The sequence below is a fragment of the Osmerus eperlanus genome, chromosome 7 (assembly GCF_963692335.1).
Source record: "Osmerus eperlanus chromosome 7, fOsmEpe2.1, whole genome shotgun sequence".
Classification (NCBI taxonomy): Eukaryota; Metazoa; Chordata; class Actinopteri; order Osmeriformes; family Osmeridae; genus Osmerus; species Osmerus eperlanus.
The window spans coordinates 18,789,676-18,799,782 of NC_085024.1; the positions used below are offsets into that span (position 1 = coordinate 18,789,676).

The following is a 10,107-nucleotide window of genomic DNA, read 5'->3' on the forward strand; positions in this document are numbered from 1 at the left end:
CAGCTGATCAATAATACAGCTTGCTGTTGAGATGAGGAAGGTGGTCGATGGTTAGTGGATCCTGTGTAACTTATCTGGTGAAACAGTTGTGTTTAATAACACCCTTCCCAAACTAGCCACCTCTGAAACAGAACAGCTCAGTAGGTTCACTATATCTTTGTGGACATGAAAGGGACTAGTACAGTATGCTACCTGGTAACTTGAGCCTAAACCATGCAACGGAACGTAAATTCCAATAGAAGCAACTCAATCGCTACCAAGACGAAACTTTTGACACCTACGTTGTCTATGTAGGCCAAATATTGACTGAGTTTTAGGGGGGCAAAAATAAAAATAAAAATAATAATAATATATATGTGAGAGAACAAAGGTTGTGCTCTCGCCGAAGGCTTGAGCACACCCAATTACCCATAACCATCAGCTCTGTATCCGTCTGCATGGTTTCCACTTCATTAGTGACAATACACTTATAGATTCCCTTGTCACTGGGTTGGACACTGGTCAATCTGAGAGAGGCGTTGCCCTCAGCAAGCTGCTCCTCAAAGAGATGACAGCGTCCTTTATAAGCAGCACTCTGTCTGACCAGTCTCTCTTCCCCATTGTAGAAGCTGTGCACCACCTAGAAAAAGGAGAGTGATATTTTAGCTTGCTGACTTGTAGTTGAGAGTTGGCTTGTACTTTATTGATCCCCATGCACTATTACATCTTCATTGACATACACACTACAACATATATTTAATACAAATTGAATACAAAGTAACAGGATCTTTAAATAAATAAATAACACAAATGTACTTTAGTACAAATTGAATGGGGATAACAGTTGTCTGTGGCATTCCTAAAAATAAACTCTTCTACTTTCCTCAGAATTTCGCTGCCAGTTGATGATCAGGTTATACAGATTCAGGTCCTTATTAGTTGAAAACACACAAGATATGGTATATGGAGGACCAAACCTGCCAAAATTAAAAATAAATAAATAAATGTATAAATAAATGTATTTATACATAAAAAAATGTAAATATATAAAAATAAATGTATGAAAACATCTTAATTACGTATTTATTTATTTACATGGCCATTTATTTCTGTATTTATTTATTTTTGTATTTATTTATTTCTGTGTACATTTATTTCTGTATGTATTTATTTCTGTGTACATTTATTTCTGTATTTCCTTGTCCTTAAGCTAATGAGGTAAGCTGTCAATCAATGTATGTCACGGTGTCACCTTAACCCCATTGGTTGATCGGTATCAGAGTGCGAAGATGGACTTTCCATGCCTGGGTTTGCTATGACTACCTTAGTAAACAAAAGACTGCACACACGCAATAGATAGCGAGATATGAGAGTTTTGGCTAGCTAACCTTGCTAAAAAAAAGTGCTAGTCAAGATGTTTAACTTTTTCGCGTTGAGGCTCTGGATACCAATTTGTACCATTTAGCTGCCTGCAGAGTCATAAAGAGAAAGAGTTGCGTCAATTGCCTTTACGTTCATGGTACTGTACTGTACTGTAGGCTAGTTAGAACTAGAGCGAGCTAGCATCAGTTTCAAACACAGCAGCATCGTCGTTGAGGAACAGTTGTACTGTACTGTATGATGGAGTTGTGCCAAGGTAAGAATGTGGAAGTTCTTGGCCCATTTTCTGGCATCTAGTACATTTAACATTTCAGTATCTTAAAGTGCCGAGATTTTTTGATGCTAGCTAGACATGTAGAAGCCAGAACGTAGCAAAATAAATGTGCTACGAAGTGAGTGATGACCTGTTTATGTAATGATCAGTGTAGCTAGCTAATTTAGTGCACTATTTATATTTATTGAGAAACTAATGCCTACAAACAAGTTTGTGTGAGAGGAAAGCTGTATTTAATTATTAATCCGTAACTGTGGTCGCTTATTTGCACCATAGTCTGGGGGTTGGTACAGTAAGAAATTGGATGATATTATACAGTGTCAAGGAACCATCAAAGAACATAGTACAACATGGTTAATCTATTCATAAAGTGAATGTTTACTAAGCAAACTATGAGTTAGAGACCATTGTAACATTCAGTCCATCATGTGATTATCATTACAGCTTACTGTCTGTTTATGTGTGTGTGTCTATGGCCCTTTCAGTCTGGCATTGCTACTGAGAAGGAGGCCCAGTGCCTTGGAGGTGGATGTCAGACCACTGGACGAAGGAGCGCTGGATGGGAGACCACTAGTTGAAGGAGCGCTGGATGGGAGACCACTGGATGAGAGATTTCTGGATGAGGGAAAATGTGATGGAGTGGGCTGTCTTATATTTAAACCACAGTATTTTTGTCATTACTATGCTTTTAATTGTGGTCGTTATTGAGTTATATTGAGTTTGCTCCTGTTGACTTTAGCAAACCACCTCTTTCTCCTCTCACTATCAGCTGGGAAGCCGTAGCCTACATCACGACTCCCTATTTGGAGCATGCAATACATCCCCATGCATCACACCCAACCATTATGAAATCCAAGATGCTAGGTGCAAGACCAAGACAGCGCGGTGTAGACAAAAGCGTTACCTTTATTGTGTCACCCTTTACACTCTTTTCATAGCAGAGACTAAAATAACATGTGTACATATTTGAATAGTCATGTATGTCAGTAGTATCCTAATAATTCAACAATATGACTGATGCATGCATGCATGCAAGCATAACGTCTGTGCATATTGATTTAAATTATATTAACAAAACACCACTACTGAAGTTTCAGGAAGACATTCCATTTATTATAGACAGACCATATGCTGTATGGACCATACGCTTGACACAGGATATAATTTTACCACATCCTAGATAACAAACTAAACAGCTCATTCTGACCTTTTTTCCCAGTCATAATCGAAACAGTACAGTACTGAAACATTGGATATGCATCTGAACCACATCATGGAAAACTATATGACACAACCAAGTAATTTTTCCCAATTATGTAAACTAATTGTTATACAGTAAAACAGAAAGAAAGAATATACAGCATCCTGTCAAATAAATGTGGGATCGATTTTAAGTAAATTTACAGCAATTACATGTCATATATAATGCCGACTGTGGCTGGATAACACGAGCCCCAGTATGCGTAATAGAAGACGGGGGCCCCTTTTTGGTGCGTGCCAACACACTTGAAGCTCAGCTACTAAAGTCATTGTTCAGTTAAACTCCTTACATACACTTTTAATCAAAAGTACATAAGCCACCTGATCTTTTGTAATGATAACATATTCAATATACTTAGGGTGTGTATACTGTATGCGTAAAAGAAGACGAAGGCCCCTCTTCCTGGTGCGTGCCAACACAAGATACTATACAAATACAATGAACTGGAAATCCCCTTTCTTATTTTAAAACAGACTTCCGTCTTAGTTTAATTCATGGTGAACGTTAGAAACTGTTTCATTTTTTAGATGACTGCCATTTTTATTCAATTTGCTAAATAAGCATTATCAAGTATTTAGGTTATTGTTAAGAGTTTTAAGAGGGTAATCTTGTCACATGAATGAATACGGCATTCTTGCCGGGATGTGCTATTCAATAGTCAAATATCCTTTGTACTTGGCCCGCAAACTGTTACCGCTTTCATTGGTTACACTCAATATAGCATTCACTTTTTGAAATACAATTTACAATGGCCAATTACAGTAGATTGATTTCCAATAGTGTAGGCCAACTAATATAACCAAAAACTCACTTATACTCACAAATATTCTAGAAGTTGGGTCAAATGATCATGACTTGCTTTTCATCATTAATTTGTCATAACTCAAAGTTAATTTATTTTGTAGCAGAATCCTGATATTCTCAGGACAAAATTATTTCAGAGTGGTATATAGGCCAAACCTTGCTCTTTACCAGATACTTGTGACTATGTATAGTATGCCTACTTGCTTGCATTAGTAACAAATCATTTTAATTAATCAATTTGCTGCCTTTCTGCAAGACACCAAATGCATATCCATTTCTCATCAATTAACCTTTTTGGTTATAGTTATTTCACTCAGGCAGTCAAATCACCTGCTTCCATCATATACAAACAGTACAAAGAAAAATATAAAATACAATGCTACAACTATTCATTTAGCATAAAGGCATATGTACACACATGAATTATAGTACTGTGTTTCTTGAATAAATAGTCAAGACACATGGATTTCACAATTTATTGTAATGTAAACATTTCGAGTTCACACAGACTGAGCCTGAATACCATACCTTTAGGTACCTCTGTTACCTAAAGATTAAGGTTTTCAACTTTCAGTGTTGAGCTCATGAGCACCAGTACCACCATTACTCCAAGCACTACTCCCAGGGGGAAACACAGCACCATCCTGTCCCTCTCTGCTACCCTACAGCAGTCTGCAAGAAAGAGAGAGAGAGAGAGAGAGAGAGAGAGAGAGAGAGAGAGGGAGTCAAGAGGGTGAGTACATGAAACCTTCCCTTTTTTGAAACATTAACTAACAGTAGAAGGTATGACTTCTACTGATCACAAGTTACCTGCCCACCCCAGTAAACTCACAGCTGATCAATAATACAGCTTGCTGTTGAGATGAGGAAGGTGGTCGATGGTTAGTGGATCCTGTGTAACTTATCTGGTGAAACAGTTGTGTTTAATAACACCCTTCCCAAACTAGCCACCTCTGAAACAGAACAGCTCAGTAGGTTCACTATATCTTTGTGGACATGAAAGGGACTAGTACAGTATGCTACCTGGTAACTTGAGCCTAAACCATGCAACGGAACGTAAATTCCAATAGAAGCAACTCAATCGCTACCAAGACGAAACTTTTGACACCTACGTTGTCTATGTAGGCCAAATATTGACTGAGTTTTAGGGGGGCAAAAATAAAAATAATAATAATATATATGTGAGAGAACAAAGGTTGTGCTCTCGCCGAAGGCTTGAGCACACCCAATTACCCATAACCATCAGCTCTGTATCCGTCTGCATGGTTTCCACTTCATTAGTGACAATACACTTATAGATTCCCTTGTCACTGGGTTGGACACTGGTCAATCTGAGAGAGGCGTTGCCCTCAGCAAGCTGCTCCTCAAAGAGATGACAGCGTCCTTTATAAGCAGCACTCTGTCTGACCAGTCTCTCTTCCCCATTGTAGAAGCTGTGCACCACCTAGAAAAAGGAGAGTGATATTTTAGCTTGCTGACTTGTAGTTGAGAGTTGGCTTGTACTTTATTGATCCCCATGCACTATTACATCTTCATTGACATACACACTACAACATATATTTAATACAAATTGAATACAAAGTAACATGATCTTTAAATAAATAAATAACACAAATGTACTTTAGTACAAATTGAATGGGGATAACAGTTGTCTGTGGCATTCCTAAAAATAAACTCTTCTACTTTCCTCAGAATTTCGCTGCCAGTTGATGATCAGGTTATACAGATTCAGGTCCTTATTAGTTGAAAACACACAAGATATGGTATATGGAGGACCAAACCTGCCAAAATTAAAAATAAATAAATAAATGTATAAATAAATGTATTTATACATAAAAAAATGTAAATATATAAAAATAAATGTATGAAAACATCTTAATTACGTATTTATTTATTTACATGGCCATTTATTTCTGTATTTATTTATTTTTGTATTTATTTATTTCTGTGTACATTTATTTCTGTATGTATTTATTTCTGTGTACATTTATTTCTGTATTTCCTTGTCCTTAAGCTAATGAGGTAAGCTGTCAATCAATGTATGTCACGGTGTCACCTTAACCCCATTGGTTGATCGGTATCAGAGTGCGAAGATGGACTTTCCATGCCTGGGTTTGCTATGACTACCTTAGTAAACAAAAGACTGCACACACGCAATAGATAGCGAGATATGAGAGTTTTGGCTAGCTAACCTTGCTAAAAAAAAGTGCTAGTCAAGATGTTTAACTTTTTCGCGTTGAGGCTCTGGATACCAATTTGTACCATTTAGCTGCCTGCAGAGTCATAAAGAGAAAGAGTTGCGTCAATTGCCTTTACGTTCATGGTACTGTACTGTACTGTAGGCTAGTTAGAACTAGAGCGAGCTAGCATCAGTTTCAAACACAGCAGCATCGTCGTTGAGGAACAGTTGTACTGTACTGTATGATGGAGTTGTGCCAAGGTAAGAATGTGGAAGTTCTTGGCCCATTTTCTGGCATCTAGTACATTTAACATTTCAGTATCTTAAAGTGCCGAGATTTTTTGATGCTAGCTAGACATGTAGAAGCCAGAACGTAGCAAAATAAATGTGCTACGAAGTGAGTGATGACCTGTTTATGTAATGATCAGTGTAGCTAGCTAATTTAGTGCACTATTTATATTTATTGAGAAACTAATGCCTACAAACAAGTTTGTGTGAGAGGAAAGCTGTATTTAATTATTAATCCGTAACTGTGGTCGCTTATTTGCACCATAGTCTGGGGGTTGGTACAGTAAGAAATTGGATGATATTATACAGTGTCAAGGAACCATCAAAGAACATAGTACAACATGGTTAATCTATTCATAAAGTGAATGTTTACTAAGCAAACTATGAGTTAGAGACCATTGTAACATTCAGTCCATCATGTGATTATCATTACAGCTTACTGTCTGTTTATGTGTGTGTGTCTATGGCCCTTTCAGTCTGGCATTGCTACTGAGAAGGAGGCCCAGTGCCTTGGAGGTGGATGTCAGACCACTGGACGAAGGAGCGCTGGATGGGAGACCACTAGTTGAAGGAGCGCTGGATGGGAGACCACTGGATGAGAGATTTCTGGATGAGGGAAAATGTGATGGAGTGGGCTGTCTTATATTTAAACCACAGTATTTTTGTCATTACTATGCTTTTAATTGTGGTCGTTATTGAGTTATATTGAGTTTGCTCCTGTTGACTTTAGCAAACCACCTCTTTCTCCTCTCACTATCAGCTGGGAAGCCGTAGCCTACATCACGACTCCCTATTTGGAGCATGCAATACATCCCCATGCATCACACCCAACCATTATGAAATCCAAGATGCTAGGTGCAAGACCAAGACAGCGCGGTGTAGACAAAAGCGTTACCTTTATTGTGTCACCCTTTACACTCTTTTCATAGCAGAGACTAAAATAACATGTGTACATATTTGAATAGTCATGTTGACTATCATGTAGTTGTACTGTAGCCTTTCACAACCAAGTCCTTGAGGTTTAATCATTGTGCACTACACATGCATAAAATGATACTATATAGTAGGGAAAGATTAAATAAAGATGCAGAACAAACTACTTGTTTCCAAGTTACATTTAATGACAACACATGAAGGGTATGAAGAGATTCTTAAAGAGATTCTTGAAGACATTCTTAAATTGGAATACAGCTCCTATTGCATCGGTTGATTTTCCAAATCCTGTTGATAATGACATGTGCAGCACGCTCCCTTACAAATGCACTGCTTGAACTATGAGTATCGGTGTACCTCAGTAAATTAGAATGTTGTGGAAAAGTTTGTTTATTTTGATTAGTAAATTCAAAAGTTGAAACTCATATATTATACAGATGCATTACACACACAGTGAAATACTTCAAGCGTTCATTTTAAGTTTGATGATTCTGACTTTCATCTAATGAAATCCCCAAATTCAGTATCTCAGAAAATTAGAATATTACACAAGACCAATAAACCTAAGGATTTTTAATACAGAAATGTCAGCCGACTGGAAAGTATGTTCATATAGGCATTCAATACTTGGTCTGGGTTCCTTTTGCATGAATAATTGCATCAATATGGCATGGAGGCGATCAGCCTGTGGCACTGCTGATGTGTTATGGAAGCCCAGGTTGCTTTGATAGCGGCCTTCAGCTCGTCTGCACTGTTGGGTCTGGTGTCTCTCATCTTCCTCTTGACAATACTCATAGAGTCTATGGGTTCAGGTCAGGCAAGTTTGCTGACCAATCAAGTGATACCATGATCATTAAACCAGGTTCTGTTACTTCTGGCAGTGTGGGCAGGTGCCAAGTCGTGCTGGAAAATGAAATCAGCATCTCCATAAAGCTTGTCAATGGAAGGAAGCATGAAGTGCTCTAAAATGTTCTGGTAAACGGCTGCATTGACTTTGGACTTGATAAAACTGTGGACCTACCAGCAGATTACATGGCTCTGCAAATCATCACTTGGAAACTTCAAACTGGACTTCAAGCAACTTGGATTCTGTGCCTCTCCACTTTTCCTCCAGACTTTGGGACTTTTATTTCCAAGTGAAATGCAACATTTACTTTAATCTGAAAAGAGGATCTTGGACCACTGAGCAAGTCCTTTCCCTTTTCTCCTTCGCCTGGGTAAGACGCTTCTGACGTTGTCTCTGGTTCAGGAGTGGCTTGACACGAGGAATGCGACAGTTGTAGCCCATGTCCTGGATACATCTGTGCGTGGTGGCTTTTGATGCACTGACTCCAGCCTCAGTCCACTCCTTGTGAATTTCCCCCAAATTCTTGAATGACCGTTGCTTCACAATCCTCTCAAGGCTGCAGTTATCCCTGTTGCTTGTGCACCTTTTTCTACCACAATTTTCCCTTCCACTCAACTTTCTATTAATATGCTTGGATACAGCACTTTGGGAACAGCCAGCGTCTTTAGCAATGACTTTTAGTGGCTTACCCTCCTTGTGGAGGGTGTCAATGATTGTCTTCAGGACAGCAGTCTTCCCCATGACTGTGTAGCCTACTGAACCAGACTTAGAGACCATTTAAAGGCTTAGGAAACCTTTACAGGAGATAATCAGCTGATTAGAGTAGGACATCATGAGTCTACAATATTTAACTTTTTCAGTCAAATGTTCTAGGATACTGAAATTTGGGTTTTCATTAGCTGTAAGCCATAATCATCCAAATGAAAAGAAATAAACACTTCAAATGTTTCACTCTGTGTGTAATGCCTCTGTATAATATATGAATTTCACCTTTTTCCATGATATTCTAATTTCCGGACCATTTCAATGATATGCAATCTACATAATGTATTTGTGACCTGCTAGGGAAGTTACCCGGCTACTTATGTAATGTTACAACACTGGATTAAAATCAAAATGATTAGAGCTACGTCTAAATTCATTTACACAAGTTTCTTAGTTTGACCCGTCTGACACACTCGTCGACACGAGTGTGGATTGCTATAGCATAATGCTTGTCTGAACGTCCTGCCCCGATCCCGCCCTGATCCCGCCCCAATCCCGCCCCCTAATTAGCTTAAGGATGAAGAAATACAGAAATAAATGTACACAGAAATAAATAAATACAGAAATAAATTACGTAGAAAATAAAAGACTATAGTAAATTAATTGTAAAATTATTTCTATGTATGCAATATATTTATTGATAGATTTATTTCTGTCTGTATTTATTTCTGTATTTATTTATTTCTGTGTACATTTATTTCTGTATTTCTTCATCCTTAAGCTAATTAGGGGGCGGGATTGGGGCGGGATCAGGGCGGGATCGGGGCAGGGTTAGGGTTAGGGTTTAGGGTTAAGGTTAGGGTTATTTATTTTTAATTTTGGAAGGTTTGGTCCTCCATAATGGTAATGCCACTCCCTGGCGCTGCTACCACAGGTATCGACGTGGTGACTGGCATCAACATTAAAAAACTGGAAAAGAGGGGAGAAAGAAAATTTGGTTAGTGGGACTCAAGTATTAAAAAGTATTCATTTAAATTACATTAATATAGTCTATTTAATATTTCATAGATAATCATTTATATATTTATTACTTAATTTTCACAATAAAAAGTAATGCCAGGTTAAGCTACTTACTAAGGAACAGGGAACCACATGGCATCTCTGAAAGGATGGAGAAAAATACATGTTAAACAGCTTTTAGCTTCATATGTGTTGAACTATATCTCACACTATTTTATGGATTTTATTTCTCCAGAGACGCACCAAAAAGGTCTGGGCGGGTCGATCCAGAGAATAGGTGCGTTCGACTTCATGCAGCGTCGGCGTCGCCTGCAGCCCGGCTGACTTGAAGCAGCCAATGGCATTCTCAACTTCAAGGGCCGCCGGTGCTGCATGAAGTCAAATACACCTATTGTCTGGTCGATACAAGCCGAAAAGCCCCCCCATGTGCCCCAAGC

General features: G+C 38.4%; 1 long non-coding RNA gene across 1 annotated transcript; it reads left to right on the forward strand.

Annotated features, from left to right (window-relative positions):
• Positions 1 to 5,795: 5,795 nt before the first annotated feature.
• LOC134023988 (uncharacterized) lies at positions 5,796 to 7,262 on the forward strand. Its single transcript, XR_009930827.1, has 2 exons — positions 5,796 to 6,138; positions 6,642 to 7,262. It is a non-coding gene; the product is annotated as an uncharacterized LOC134023988 (long non-coding RNA).
• Positions 7,263 to 10,107: the final 2,845 nt, after the last annotated feature.